The following is a 16,072-nucleotide window of genomic DNA, read 5'->3' as shown; positions in this document are numbered from 1 at the left end:
CAGTGGGACCTGGAACGTGCATTTTTTAACAACCTCATCGCTCTGTCCCTCCATGAGGCCTACAGAGTCTTAAGTTAGAAAACCGCTGTGCTGCTAGTCTTTTTCCTCATGAGCAGCTCCCCCAGCACCCACAAAGGAGCCTTGGGTGGCCTGAGGTCTGGCCTGTGAGGAGCACCTGCTGTGCTGAGGGACCCAGAGCGCCAGCAAGCCTGGACCCCAGGAGACCTCTCTCCTTGCCACCCCCTGTCTAGTGGTTCCGGATTTCCTCCCTCGGGCTGGCCTCTTCCTCGCCTGGGCAGAATGTCTGGAATGTGGCTGCCGAGGAAGATGGGGCCGGTGGGGCTGCCAGAGCTGCCTCCGGAATTCAGGCAGCAGAGAGCAGACTCCTGCCCCTGAGGGCCTCTGCCTTGCTGACCTGGAGGTGACCCAGCAGGACCTGAGCACCCGAGCAAGCGAGGAAGAGAGGGCAGTGGGGCCCTGAGCAGGCCAGGAAATCTCTCCAGGCCTCAGTTTCTGCATCCGTAATCATGTCCTACTCTCTACACGTGTGGCATTCCGGCACTCGCAAAACAATTTCACGTCTATTCCTCCTCTGCACCTACCACGTTTCATTAGCACTATATGAAGACCTCCTGGAAATTCATAGATGAATTAGACACCAAACTGATCCAGAACACTACCATTTTTCGCCTCAGGCACACTGCTTAGTTTTACTGATTCATTACCTTATTTAATCCTGACAACCCCTGCAAGATAAGAACCTCATTCGGCCACCCTCCATTGCCACCTCCATCTGGCAGATGAGGAAACTACTTCCCAGAGAGGTTGAGTAACTTGTCCAATGTCACACAGCTGCAAGATGGCAGAGCTGGGTTTGAATCCAACTGTCTAACATCAAGTTCAAACCGCCCCCTGTGTCCCACTCCCCTGACAAGTACAGCAAGGGGGAGGAGGACCACACAGTGGTATCCTGCCCTGACCTCACTGTCAGACCGGAACACAGCAATCTGTGCTCCACAAAGAGCACAGAAGCCCCAGCAGTTCATGGGGAGGTGTGGAGAGGGAGGCCAAGAGATGCTCCTGGATTGGGCAACCTTGTGATGAATCTGGTAGGTGCGGGCGGGATGGCAAACCAGGTAGACACACAGCATGAGCCAATGGAGGGTGATGGGCTGAGGTTGGCTGATCTGCAGAACCTGCGACCTCATCTGCTTGGCCCCGTGCGAAACGACCATGGGTGAACCTCATTCAAAAGTTATCGGGGGGCTTCCCTGGTGGCGCAGTGGTTGAGAGTCCGCCTGCCGATGCAGGGGACACGGGTTCATGCCCCGGTCCGGGAAGATCTCACATGCCGCGGAGCGGCTGGGCCCGTGAGCCATGGCCGCTGAGCCTGCGCTTCCGGAGCCTGTGCTCCGCAACGGGGGAGGCCACAACAGTGAGAGGCCCGCATACCGCAAAAAAAAAAAAAAAAAGAAGTTATTGGGGGCAAGGCTGCGGCTCACAGATCGAGGGATTGAAGAATGTCCTGAGTTCCCTTGGGGACGGTCCTCCTGAGGAACGTCATCCAGCACATAGATGCTCACAATAAGACTCAGGAGGAATCAGATATGTGGAAAATAAGAGAACTGGAGAAACAGATGGAAGATGCGTACCGGGGGACCAAAAGGAAAATGTTACCCAGCAGTTCAAGCCGGATGCGTAGTGATGGTTTTGATGAAGAAAGTCAAAGGAGACTATTGGAGGCCAAAGAATGAAACTTCTGGGGCACTGGATGATGATTTTCTTAAGCCTAAATCCTGGAACAAGAAGTTACATGATTATGAAGCTAACATGCCAGACAGATGGGGTTACAGTGGATATAAGGTGTTATACCCTGAAGAATTTGAAACAGTAGTGATCAGCAAGATATTACCAATGGGAAAAAAACATCTCCCCAGGTAAAAATCATCTACCCATGAATCTCACAAACACAAGAAGTCAAAGAAATCCCACAAAAAAAAAAAGCAGAAAAAAATGTCACACAAAAAACAGAAGAAAAGCAAAAAGGAAGCCACAAATATAACAGCAGATTCCTCAAGCCAGTTCTCAGAAGAAACTGGGGCTTTTAGTACCAGGAAAAGGAAACAGCCACATAAGCGCAAGAAAAAATCCAGGAAAAAGTCTCTCAAGAAATCTGCTTTATTCTTAAAGGCAGAAAGTGACACTTCTCAGTCAGATGATTCTGCATTGGGCACTTCTGAGGAAAGTGAGGAAAGAGACACAAAGAAAACCAAAAGGAAAAAGAGAGATTAAAAAAGCCCACATCCCTACGGATAACAATGAAATAACAATGAAATACCCGAGAGGACAAACAAACACACAAATTGGAAAGTGGCTACAGATGGAAGGTCTGCAGAGAGTTCAGAGGATGACTTAATGACAAAGAAACATTCTTGTTTCCTGCATGACTCTGGATACTTACAGCTCTTACACCTTGGGGATTTGCCAGTGACTCTACTGCTCAGCACAGGGGGCCTGAGGTCAGAGCTGTTCTGTGCCATCCCGTTGCGGAGCCCAGGCTCTAGACGCGCAGGCTCAGCGGCCATGGCTCACGGGCCCAGCCACTCCGCGGCATGTGAGATCTTCCCAGACCGGGGCACGAACCCGTGTCCCCTGCGTCGGCAGGCGGACTCTCAACCACTGCGCCACCAGGGAAGCCCCTTGTCTTCTATTTTGGCCTGTTAAACTTGATCCTCTAATTGTTAATAGGGAATCTGTTATTTTGTTACGAAGGTTTCTTGAAGACATTATTTTTTTTTTTTTTGTACTTAATCACATTTAGTGTAGAGTGCATATGCAGCCAATTAAAGGACCCAGAAAGCTGAATCCAATAATGACCTGGGTATACCAACTGGAATGTTGAATCTGGGGAAAGCAAGGGCTGGGGTCAAGAGATGGGTTGGAACTAGTGCTGTATACAATGGTATGATAAGGGAACAGCTGTTGCTCTTGTCTGTTTACATAGTAGGTGCCACAACTTGACTTTTTTTGTCTTTAGCCTTGGTGCTTTGACCTTTCTGTATTTCGACCCCACAGGCGTGGTCCAGTTTACTTAATGAGGAAATGAGCATAAGAACATTTTCTATTCATGATAACATCCATAGACAGCTGTTATTGGAAGAGACTAGGAGTTTTTGTCAAATTTCCCTGCTGGACAGGGTCTGTGGCTACACTCAGTATATCTCTAAACATGGTAATTGGATCGTAAAAGGTTTTCTAGCTCCATTGTTCATTGCCTAAATGGACTTGTGTTCAGAATTATTTCTTCAGTTGTCTTAGGTTAAGTCCTCAACCAAATGAGGAAGAATTAGGCATTAGTTGTGCTAATGGTGCTCTGAACAGGATTCAGGGCAGCAACAGCTATTTAAGTGTTGTCTTCCTTGTTCATTTCTTAATCTGTTAATGAACTTTAGATTTTTCCTGAAACTCGGTTGAATCAGTTCCAAAATGAAACAGGCTTCTCGGGGACATATCCATTTCTTCCTAGTCTGCCTTTGGATTAAAGCACCAAGCAGAGACCTTGTTACTTCCCTTTGCTATATACTGTGATCCCTACTATGTTAATTCTTAAGAAACCAAATATCACTGGAAGAAGGCTGGCAGAAAACAAGTGAATTTTTTTCATTAAGGCAGGTCAAGTGACATTGTTTTTTCTTGGTTGTCACTTCATGGGTGGAGTAAAAAGCTTGAAAGCTCAGACTTTTGATCTTGGTTCTGCCATTCATTGGTTATAAGGTCCGGAGCAGGTAAGTCAACCTCCCTGGCCTTACTTTCCCTGTGTGTAATACAGAAATACTTCATGGTAGCATGACAGTGTACGACACTAGCAATAGACTATAACTATGACAGCATTCCACGAGGTGGTAATATTTTGCAGTTCTAAACTATTAAATTTGTTCTCTTTACAGAAAAGATTTCCAATAAAATGCTTAGTCATAAAATAAAAAAAATTTTTTTTAAAGTTATTGGGATTTGTAAGACAGAGACAGCAGAGCACTGAATCAAGAGCGGGGGGGCCTATCTAGATATAGGCAGCATGGCCATGGATCCAAATCCTGTGATTGGATTGGAGCATAACAGAGGGCAGAGGTTAAAAGCACAGGTTTTAGATCTAGATAAACTTAGTTCAAATCCAGGCTCTGCCATTTAAAGGTATGACGACCTTGGACAAGTCCCTTTAAACTCTGAATCTCAGTTCCTTCCTCTGCAAAATGAGAATGATAATAGTAGTACCTTACTGGGAGGATCTCTGAGGATCAAATGAGACGATGCGTACTTAGCCTAGTACATAATAAATTAGAACAAATATCAGTTATTCATATATTCACCACAATTGTTACTGTTGTCGTTACTATACAAGAGGGAGAAATGGGAGATGATGCTGGAAAAGTGGTTCGCGGTTGTGGAGAAGGGGACATGGGAGGGATACTGGTTCTCAGTGGGGCCAGGGCCACATCAGAGCCCCCCGTCTGGGGGCAGGTAAAGGTGGGGATTACATCAGAGATTCCATTTCACGTCCTCAGAGTGGACCCCCATCTCCCGTCTTCCTGTTGCGGTGACCTAACCAAAGACATTGAACCAGCCAGCCGGGCTCTAGGAGCTCTCAGCGACACCCCACCTACCAGCACCAGCCTGAGGCAGGCTGACTGAGGGCTGGATTGGGCGGATGAGCTCATTCTTACTAGCCTCACCAACCAGGCCGGACACTTCTCCTGGCAGGAGCCTGTCAGAACTGCCAGCTGGGGGTCAGGATGAGCTGGAGGGCCTGGTGGTGCCCAGATGCCCATGGCCAGCAGGTCTGCTGAGTGTTTGATTACATTCCCGGGCACCCCAGGCAACACCAGGGCTGGCGGTTCCCACTCCTGCTGGGTCCCGTCTGTCAGCCACACAGCTGACATCCCCAGCTCGGCCCCCTCAGCCCACCTGCCTTCCACCTTCTGCTTCTTCCTCTTGGCTGCACGCTGCAGCCCTCACGGAGCCAGGTGGCCTCATCCCCTGATGACTTCATCCTCCTTAAAGGCATCAGGTCCCATGGACAGCCAGGTCTCTGGAGCCCTTCCTGTCCACAGGTCCACGAACCAGACTCCAGGGTCTCCGCTCTGTACCCACTCCCATCCTGCTATATGTGACTCTCCCCGGGAAGTATGACAGAAGGGACCCCAGCCCTGGAAATGACAGCTTGCGTCTCATGTTCATTGAACATGCTATCTCATTGTAACCAGTCCATCAGCCAACTGTCCCTATGAGCTGAATCTTTTCTCCAGACTGGTCCTCCAAGGTGGGCCACACTCATTCCGCACCTACTCTGGGTATGCGACTCATGTGGGCCAGTGATGTAGCAGTTCCCTCTGTTAGGGTGACGGACGGTTCCCATTTCCCTGAAAGTCCTGCATCCCCGGAAGCCCCTCAGTCCCGTGCCAGCCAGGATGTTTGTCAGCCAGTCCTGCACATGCATCCGTGATGCGCTGTCTTTCATGATTTGTGTCTATGATTTTCACTGAATTAACCTGAGCCTTTAGCCTGCCCCAGAAGGAATCAGAGGGGTTCAGTCTATTAGAAATGAAAATAATACTCTCTGTGCTTCCAGAATCCATGGACACCCTGAAACTTGTCATCTGGTTAGAATTTTCATCACTGCTCAAGCCCCTCATTTATACTCTCTACCCCATGGTGAACATGGACAGATTGCTCTAGGAAGGAAAACCTAGGAGGGAGGGAGGAAGTGCTCACCAGTCCAGCTTTCCTCAGGCAAGTAGGAGAGTGGACAGTGATAATTTGCCAGGTCTTTCTCTTGAAGCCTACAACATCCTATGTCAAGAATGTTAGAGCTTTAGAATACTAGAGTTAGATGTCAAAGATCAGACAGAGTTCAACACCTGCTTCAATGAGACAGGGAAACTGAGGTCCAGGCAGGGGATTCAGAATCAGATGTAATTCTTTAAATGCCTATGATGTGTCGCTGACACTGCTGGGAAAAACTGATGCCCGGGGCCCACTCCCAGGGAGTTTGATGGAATTGGTCTGGGGGGTGGGGCCTGGGCACCATGATTTGTAGAAGCTTCCCAGGTGATGCCAGTGTGCAGCCTCGGTTGAGAACCCCTGGGTTAGACAGAGATCCATCCCTGAAGAGCTTAAACCAGAGTGGGGTGGGAGGTGATGTGAAAAGAGGCACCCACAAAAGTAGAACAAAGCAGAGAGGCACACAGGAGGTTCGGCCACAGTGCTGCAGGGAGGCAGGGGAGAGCCGGGGTAGTACAGCCCGGTGGTTAAGAGGGTCCAGACAGAGCCGGGCTTGCAACTTAGCTTAGTCTAGACCAGTGACCTTGGGCAAGTAATTAAAGCTTTTCTGAGCTTCAGTTTCTTCATCTGAAAACTAGAGAATGATAACAGCGCTTAATCCACTGTGGCGGCGTTCAGAGAAACGAGATAATCCCCGCAGAGTGCTGAGATGAGTGCCTGACATAAAGATTAGCTGCTATTATTATTATTATTACTTCTCACTCAGGTCAGGGCCATGGTCTGGGGGAGCTCACAGAGGGGAGCTGGCATATGGGCTGTACCAAGATGAATAGGTACCATTTTTGATGTCCGGGAAGCTGTGAGCAGGGGCTCAGGAGTGAGAAGTTGCAAGCATGCTTGGGGGTCAGTGAGGAGTGCAATTTCCCTGGGGGGCTGGAGGCCAGAAGGTCGCCCAGTTAGGTCCTGGGACCCGCAGAGTGGGGGATCAGGGCCTGGGGCAGGAATGGTGGAGGAACTGGGGAGGAGAGGACGGATGTCAGTAGCGTTCTGCGGTTCTGCGATCTATCCCAATCCTCGTTGCTCCCTTATCCCCAGGCTGCAGACATCCCTGCACTGGACAGGCTGGAGGCCAGCCTTGGCCAGGATGGGGAGCCCAAAGGCAAATAGTCACACATGACTAGCCAAAGGGGCCGCACAGCCACCTACCTCGGGTTAATGCCTAATCGGCCCAGACTCGGACACTTGGGTGGCAATCAACCAAGTGGATAATTGCCCAGGTTAGCCTTCCCATTGGCGTTGATCACAGCAGTCCCCCTCATGCTGTAAACCCCTAGGCCTCTCATGCAACTTGTAGGAGGGAACACCTGGGTGACTCTTCCTGTTAGGGGGCCCCTCTAGATGTCTTGGGCAACACGTGGAAGCTGCTTGACACCTGTGGTCATCCCTGACCCCGGTGACAGATCCCTGAGGGCACGGCCCACAGTGGCTGCAGCCACTCCATGAATGGATATCTCCTGAGGGCTGGGAAACCACCAAGAGCCTCATTACTCCTCCATAAACAAGACCAGAACCTTAACGGTTCCACTTAGCCATAGGGTCCAGACTGAACTTTTAGAAAACCAAGTCCTAGCCAGAGAATCAGGCCTTAGGTTTTGTCGCGTGGCAGAGGAAATAGTTCTGTTCTGAGTGGCCCCAGCAGTTTTGAGCCCATTTAACAAAAGAGGAAATAGAGACAGCAAACTGACATTATTTGTCTTGAGTCATATAGTTACAATAATAGTAATAATAAAGATATGTAGACTTCTTGTTTATTACCCAGGTTCAAGGGCTGCTACTCAGCTGAACATCAGGTAGAACTGCTGAGTCAGAACTGACTGCTGGAAGAGGTAGTGAGCTCCCTGTAATTAGAGGTATGCAAGCAAAGACTCATTTATTTGCCAGGGAAGCTGCAGAGGGGTTGTAAATCTGGGGGCCGGGGGAGAGCGGGGGGAATGAACAGGATGGTAACAGAGCCATTTTCAGCTCTGTGGGGCAGGAACTATTTCATTTACCTCTATGTCACCAGTGTCCAGTACAGTACCCGGAAAAGAGATGCCAGGCGCTGTGCTTTGCACTTTACACACATTATCTGTCTCACGATTCTGCACAACCTTATGAAGTAGGGATTCCTGTTACCCCCATTTCACAGCTGGGGAAACCAGAGCTCAGAGAGGTTAAGTCACTTACTGAGGAAGGCACAGCTAATAACAATGAGAAGAAGAATTACCTTTTACAGGGGACTTTCTCTGCCAAGTGCCTTCCCTCAACTGTTATCTCATTTAATCCTCATAACAACCTCATGAGGTAGCGAGTTATTAACCAGACCTTGCGGGGAGGGGTGACTGTGGTCGTTCATCCAGATCTGCAGCGTGGGGAGGAGAGAGGAGAGAACACTAGCCGGAGAGCTGAGCGACCTGTGTCCCCTCCCAGTGCCTCATGGTCTCTTTGTGTCCTCAGGCAAGTATAACCTGTCCAGGGCCTCAGTTTATCCCTCTGTAAAACCGAGAAGGGAGGTGGAGATGGGCCCGATTTCTCAGCAACTCTCCAGCCGTCATTTTCCATAACTTGATTCCCCACCGTGAGTTCTGGGCCACAACCCAGTTGGCTCCCTCCCTCCACTCCAGAGCTGGCAGGAGGGGATGATCCGCCTCAATTCTCCCACCTCCTTTTTCCTCCTCCTCCTCCTGGGCTGGGACACACCTACTCCAACTTTCTCAGCAGCCTCTTCTAGTGTGCGCCTTCCTGCTCTGAGACTCTGCACCTCCCTCCCGAGCTTGTCAGCCTGGGGCTTGTGAAAGGGGCTCCAGACCAGCAGCCCACCCCGGGGCACCCTCCCCCACCTGAAGGGCACAGGTAAGAACTGCTGGAGGATGGGAAGTTAGGGGGTGGGAGTTGCAAAGTTCATCCATTCTGGTCCCTGAGCGGGGGCTACTGGAAGGTGGCGACAGAACCAGGAGATGGCTGGGGCAGGCACGGCAGGGGTAGGACAGGGACACCTGGGTCCTGGTCACCTAGGTACACTGAATGAAGCCAGCCCGAGCCTGGGGGCTGGGGATTGGGGCCCAGGAATGGACAAGGCTAGGGCTTTGATCTTCGGGAGAAGCCAGGTCATATTTGCATGTATGGAAAGTTGGGCTCCTTTTCTTGGAAGAATGAAATCCCCTGCTCGGGCTCTCTGGGGCTGAGCCTTCAAGGGGATGTGGAGACAATTTCCTCCTTGATTTTAGGAGGAAGGGCTGGGGCCAGGGAACCGAGAGGTGCTGAGTTCTCCTGTGTGTCCAGGAGGCACGGGGTCCCTAAAACAGACAAAGCCACCTGGTGAGGGGGAGGGAGGGTGGGAGGGTGACTCTCGTGCGACTCTTTAGAGGCACCCGGATTAGAACCTCAGCTTTCCTGGCTGTCGGATGGGGGTGCTCACTGTCTCCAAGGGCTGCGAAAGGCAGCGAGTCTCAGAGGCCAAGGGCAGCACTGCGGTGGGTGTGGGGAATGGGTGCAGCTCTTGGGGGAAGCAGGAATCTGACGCCTATCTGTGGGGGAAGGAGAGCTGGAGTGGAACGCTGAACAGAGCCACCAGGCCAGAGTTCAGCCCTCCACTTGGGGTGGGGGGCGTGGGTGCTATTGGCCCCAGTGTGGGAAGCAGCAGGCCATGCTGAGGTTGGCTAAGGGCTCAGAAAGGCTGCCTCTGTCCCCAGACGCACAGCACTCAGGGGCAAGGCCTGGGCTCAGGAGAGCAGGGAGGTAGAGAAGCAGGCTCAGAACGCAGCATTTCCAATCCTTCAGCTCCTTTTAAGGTGGGGGTGCTGAGCCCGGGCAGGTGAGCAGTGCCCTCCATGCAGAACCAACTAACAGTTTTTATTACAGCTGATACCCACTGGATGCTTCCTGTGTTTGGGGATGGGGCTGAGTATACACGGTTATTTGAAAATGTTGGGTTTTCAAAGCAGGCAGCGGGAAAAGAGAATTTCATTATTCATGTCCCTGTAACTCAAAGGCGGCGTGGCCTGAAAGAGTTTCATACTGCTCTGGGCCTACCTATTTCCCTACATTTTCAATAATGGTGGTTGGATTATTGTTAAGATCTGTTCTTTTTTTTTAATTAATTTTTTATTGGAGTATAGTTGATTTACAATGTTGTGTTAGTTTCTGCTGTACAGCAAAGTGAATCAGCCATACATATACATATATCCACTCTCTTCTAGACTTCGTTCCCATATAGGTCATTACAGAGCACCGAATACAGTTCCCTGTAAGATCCATTCTTAATCGATTGACCCCAACAAGGCTGCTGGGTAGGCAGAGCAGGAATGATTGCATTTTGCAGGTGAGGAAGCTGTGGAACTCAACACCCTGGTGCAGGAAGAGGCAAGATCGGGTTCGCCCCAGGGCTCTCCACGGAGCACAGGTTACACTTCTGGCAGGAAGGGGCTGAGTCCATGAGTTGGCCAGGGTGGTGGAGCGAAACAGTGAGGCCCCGTCAGCCACAAGCTCCCTGGGTCTCAGTTTCCTCATCTGTAAAGTGGGGTGGAACTGGAGGGAGTCAAGGTTTCCCTAGAACTCCCCTGTTTCCATGACCCTTAGTGGCCTCCTTAAGGACTCAGAGAACCAGACCAGAAAGACACTGACACTCTTCAGCCCCTACATGTCAGCTGTGCCTGTGCTTTCCACTGGGAGGGGCTGCCAGGCCCCCCTGCCCCAGGCCTCTGTGAGCTGGGCCACCACCCTCTGCTGCCTGCACACTCTTCCCTGGGTATCAATGAACTCACCTCGGCCTGGCGGTTTTCCTTCTTGTTCTCACCAAGTACGCGAGAACGTGGGGCAGCCTTAGTGGAAACCAGTGTGTGCTAGGAACGATGGGGTGGCATAGGTGGGGAACTTGCTGTACCTGCCGGATGCGCCCTGCCTTTTGGGTTCCTTCGGTAATGTGTGCGCTGAGCCCCTGAAAGCTTCCCGTGCTTCCTGGGTCCCCAGCACAAGCTGAGCTAACTCAGAAGCTCAGTGTTACTGTTTCTATGACTAATGGAACTAAATGCTTACATTTACAATAGGGGTTTCCAGACAGGTTTAAAATGAAGAGTGTGGGTCCAAATCCTGCATATTATCGGTTGTATGACCTGGGCCTCAATTCCTTTAAACCTCAGTCTCCTCATTTGAAAAAATGGGGTGAATGATAGTTCCTTTCTCAGAGATTGATGTGAAAATTAAATGAGATAATGCATGTAGTGCCAGGGCCTTGTTTATGCTGGTCACAGTCATCAATTATTTGCCTCCTCTCCACTTCCCCTGGGGTGGAGATCATCTCACCGCACCCTTAAGTGTTCCTTCCTAAGACAGATCACAATTGTAATTATTAGTTATTTGCGTATATTTTGTTTGATATGGTCTCTCCTACTAAGTGCTGCTCTCTGCTCCGGAACCCGTGTCTAGTACAGCACCTGGCACGTAAAAGAAACTCACTGCATATATGTTGAGAGAATGAATGAAGCTTCACTTCTAATTCACAGATGAGAACTGTCACTCAGAGGAACTAAGCATTAGTCCAACCCCATCATAGATAAGAGTGGAAGGGTCGCTAGAGATCATTGAATCCGACAGGGAGAGACACGGAGGCCTACTTAGAGAAGGCTGATAACTTGGCTGCGGTCACACAGCAAGTGAGTGGGGAAAGTAGGGCCACAAGGCAGATCTTTTCACCTTCCTTTTCCTCTCTTTGCCTCGCCCAGCTCAGGACAGAGTCCTGCTCCCTGTGTGGGTGGTCAGCCTCAGAGGCCAGTGAATGGCCCCCATAGCCCCTGGAGGCAATTTGGGATCAACAACAAGATTGATCCCTAAACTGTAAGATGCCTTTCAGGGGACAGGGGACACAGACCTCATCAATCAGACCCCTCCCCCAACACCTACCAACACACACACACACACACACACACACACACACACACACACACACACACACACCCCTGCACACCATTCCCTCACTATTGCCAGAGAGTCAGCAAGAATCTGCAACTGTACAAGTGAAAGGTGCTCAGGAGTCCCCTGAAGTCTCCCTTCAAGAATTACTGGTTCCATTTTACAGATGGAATCATAGATTTGGAATTATTTGCCTAAAGTCAGTAGCCAGTTTGCAATGATGTCCTGGGTCAATGCGCCGCCCTGAACATGGGATTTAAAGGTTGAAAAAAGACCTCTGATGTACTAAGCCCCTCGATGTGCCTGTCACCAGGTTAGACTGTGTCACATATACCTTCTCTTCTACTCTGCACAACCGCCCTGCGGGCCCCGCAATCATGATCCTCTATCACTTCTTTTTGTTGCTGTTCTTGTTGTTTTCAGTGTGGACGTGAATAGAGACTCAGAAAAGCTAAGCCACTTCCTTTCAGTCGCACAGCTTCTGTTTTCTCAACAGATCTTAGTTCAATAGACACTTAGCACTTACGATGCGTCAGGCCCCCAGAAACTCACAGCTGGTAGAGGCAGCTAAGTGGGTGGTTTAATACCTCGAGGTAGGTGGTAAAATGAAGGCAAACTGGGGCCAGCAGTGGGGCCCGAGGAGCCATACATAGATAGCCCAGTTATGAAGCTGGTGGAGGAAGGCTTCTAGGAGAGTCTGAGACTGAACATCAGTTTTGAAGACTGAATGACGCTTAAAAAAAGAAAGAAAAGTGGGAAAGGCAATTCAGAAAGCAAAAGTAGCATATGCAGAAGCAGAGCAGTTAAAAGAAAATGGCATGTGTGTGCAGAAAACTATCAGCTGGGTGGGGAACACTTGGAGACGTGCTCTGAAAGGCAGGATGGGGTCAGGTCACTGAAGGCCGTGTGTGCCAGGCCAAGGAGTATGACTTTTAAAAAATATATATGTATATAATTTATGTATAATTTTTTACTAATGAGAAATCACAGAAATACCAAAAGGAAGCAGAAGAGTATTAAAAAAAAATCACTCAGCTTCAATAATTACGTTTCCCCTATACCTCCACCAACTCTTCCCTGATCAGATTATTTTGAAACAAATCTCATATACATAATTGCATCTGAAAATATTTCAATATACGTCTTTAAAACGGTAGGATTTCAGGGAATCATCATAGGCGCATGGCTTTTGTTTTGTAAATACTGGAGGACCACGTTAAAGAAGTTTAATTCAAAGAGTGTCTTGGTGGAGCCAGAATTTAAGGAGGGGTGAGAGCAGAAGGTGATGATATCTTGTTGGCTCCCCCTTGGCCAATCACAGTGCCCGACTGTCCACCACTACCCACTGATTGACAAACTACCTCCTGAACGAGTTGATGCCGTAAGCGTTTTCCAGTTAGGAGTCTGCAGAAGAGACAAATGCCTTCCCTGCCCTCCTTTCTCCATTCCTGAGACTTGTGGGTCACTGCAAGGTGACCTGGAATGGCAAGTGAATGGCAGCTGCCCATCTTCTGGCTGAGGGCAGGGAGCCCACAACAGAGAACTCTCCAGTTCCAAGTTCCCGTTCAGCTCCAGTACCCACAGCAGTTGGCCTCGGTGCCAGCGGAGCAGGATTGTACGTGCCAGCTGTGGGGTAACGTCAGCATGTATGTGCCTGTTGGCCCACATGTGCTCACGTGTCCCAGGTCAGAGCTGCTGTCTGTCCCTGCAGCATCCCCTTCCCTCCGGGTCCTCCCAGCAAATGCAAGGCTAGACGGCACAAAACGCATCACTGAGATGCTTAGACGCTTAGCCTTGGGAAGCGGCAGACCTTGACACCAGGATGGCTCTGGAGCCAGGGTGCTGGAGATCTGGTCCTGGCTTTGCCGCTTTCCAGCTCTGTGAGCCTGGGCACATCATTTCACCTCTCTGAGGGCTGTGGGCTGGATAATGTTATCTATCAATACCTCACAGAGCTGCTGTGAATGGATCCACACGAAGCTCTTAAGTTCTTAGCACAGCAGTCAGCACATGCCAAGAGCTCACTAAATGTTAGCTACTATTACAGGTTTGGGGGCTTCCTGAAGGCTTGGGAATTGACTCAGAGAATCACAGCATCTTGGAAGATTCGAATCCTAGAATCTCAAGCTCTTGGAAGCATGTAATTAGAAGAACTCTACTGGATTTCTTGTATAAATCTCTACTCTGTGTAAAGATTGCTCTTTACACGGTGTCTCTGACAGATGGTTGGCCTGACTTTTTTTTTTCCTTTTTGTAAACACTCAAAAAGAGGGTGTATCAACTATAAGTTATAGCTTGATGAATTTTTACAAAGTGAATGCAAACGGTGGCAAACCAGGAACCAGAGCAAAAAGCAGACATCACCAGCACCAGTGCCCTTCACACAACCTCCAGATGCCCCTTGTCAGTCACTGCCCCCCACCCTAAGCATAGCTATTATCCAGCCAGTCGGGCTGTTCTCAAATATCTTCTGGAGGGGTTGTGTACCATTGTTAGGAAGACTCTAATTATTAGAGAGATTCAGTGTGTTAATCTGGAAGTTGCTGAGTTAAGCTTTACCTTTAAATTATCTTGCTTTTACTGTCTTATTTCAGTGGCAGCCTAGTTTAGAGCTGAGCATCCCAAACGCCTAGGGCTGTTTTTAAAAATACAGCTTTCTCAGCCCCATCCTGAGTCTACATCATTGGAATGTGTGGTCCGGCGGTGGAGCCAGGGAATGTGTATTTTTACAAGCTCTAAGGAAACTCCAGGTGAGGTCCGACTGGGTTTGGGAACCACTGGACTAGTGGTTCAGAGCTTCGACTCAACTCAGATCTGACCATTTCTTCCAATCCATGCTCCACACTTACTAGGCATTGACCTTGGACAAGGCACTTGGACTTTCTGACTTTTCAGTTTTTTCATTTGTTAAAATGGAAATGATATGATAGTACCTACCTCCTTGGGTTATTGAAGGCTCTGAGACATCCCCAGGGAAAGTGCTCACTAATTGATAGGTGCTATAATCAGCATTGCTATTACTGGGAAGAGACCATCTGCGGTGTAGCCAAGAGAGTGTTGGATTTGGTATCTGAAGCCTTGTGTTCGAGTCCTGGCTGGGCCACTTGCTAGCCCTTGCTAGCTTTGGACAAGCCTTTTGACCCCCATCTCGGGGCCTCAACTTTCCCATCTATAAAGTGGAAATACTTCTTGCTCTACATTTAGGGTCTTTGAGGGGATCAAAAAAGAAAATGGGCCAGAAAACTGCTCTGAGGACGGAAAAATGCTGCATGAAGCAAGCCCCAATGAATGTGAACTCAGCTGAACCTGGGAATCCAGTGCAAAATGGGCTGCCATTGTCCTTGCGGTTCTGGGGAGGGCGGGCCATGGTGGGGGTGGGGACAGGAACTGCTAAGGCATCGGTTTTCCACAGCCCTGGTAGGACCTGGCATGGCGCCCGAGCTCTTGGGTTCTGAGAATTGTCTCCTTTCTGGTTCCTGGGACAGGAAGAGTCCACGATCCCACAGCCTTGAAATCCCATGCAATTTGCCACAGTCAGAAGTCACCTGGAGTTCCCTTTTATTATTTAAATCCTTTTCCTTTTATTAAAAGTCTTCTTTGAAGTCCTTTACTAGTACTTTTAGAAAACTTTTAAATTAAGTATAATATGCATACAGAAAAATGCACAAATCCTAAGTGTGCAGGCTCAATGAACTTTCCAGAAACTGACCAGCTCCCAGATAAAGAAACAGAACTTTACCACCATTCCAGAAACCTTCTTTGTGCCCCTTCCAGTTACTAACCACCCCTCTTCCCCTGCCCAAGGGTAACTTTACCTAATGTAATCCATACATGAGTTTTGCCTGTTTTAAAGTTTTATATAGTTGGAATAGCACAGTATGTACTCTTTTGTATATAGCTGTTTCCACCCCACATTATGTGCGGGGGATTCATCTCTGTTGTTGCCTAGAGCAATACTTTCATCTTTGATGTATAGTATTCCACTATATGACCAAGCCACAATTTACTTAGCCATCTGCTCTTGATGGACATTCAGGCTATTTCCAACAGAGGGCTATTATAAACAGTGCTGCTCTGAACATTCTCGTGTGAATCTTTCATGAACATACGTACACACTTCCGCTGTGTAAATGCCTAAGAGTGGAATTATTGGGCCCTTGAGGTATGTGTGTGTGGCTGGAACCCTTTGATTTTCAGTTCAGTTCTATTCATTGCAAGGGGAACATTGTGAACAATGTTCACAACATTGTGTCTCTATCTGGGACAGACCTGTCCGCAAGAAGGTAAACAGTTGTCTGTGGGGTTTGAGATGCTAATGAGTGGAGACATTTGCAGACTCAGAGACTTC

General features: G+C 49.2%; 1 protein-coding gene and 1 pseudogene across 2 annotated transcripts in view; both read left to right on the top strand.

The window, feature by feature from the left end:
• Nucleotides 1-1,294: 1,294 nt before the first annotated feature.
• Nucleotides 1,295-8,284, top strand: LOC109548226 (uncharacterized protein NKAPD1 pseudogene; annotated as a pseudogene).
• Nucleotides 8,285-8,512: 228 nt separating this feature from the next.
• Nucleotides 8,513-16,072, top strand: part of FAT2 (FAT atypical cadherin 2) — an 86,334-nt gene continuing 78,774 nt past the window's right edge. For both annotated transcript variants that reach the window (XM_019924765.3, XM_019924766.3), the window contains exon 1: nt 8,513-8,670. The gene's annotated coding sequence lies outside the window, so the exon portion shown is untranslated. The remainder of the gene's footprint in view (nt 8,671-16,072) is intronic.

Source organism: Tursiops truncatus, chromosome 3, assembly GCF_011762595.2.
Source record: "Tursiops truncatus isolate mTurTru1 chromosome 3, mTurTru1.mat.Y, whole genome shotgun sequence".
NCBI classification, from domain to species: domain Eukaryota; kingdom Metazoa; phylum Chordata; class Mammalia; order Artiodactyla; family Delphinidae; genus Tursiops; species Tursiops truncatus.
Note: the sequence above shows the minus strand (reverse complement) of the source record. Positions and strands in the feature narration are given on the sequence as shown.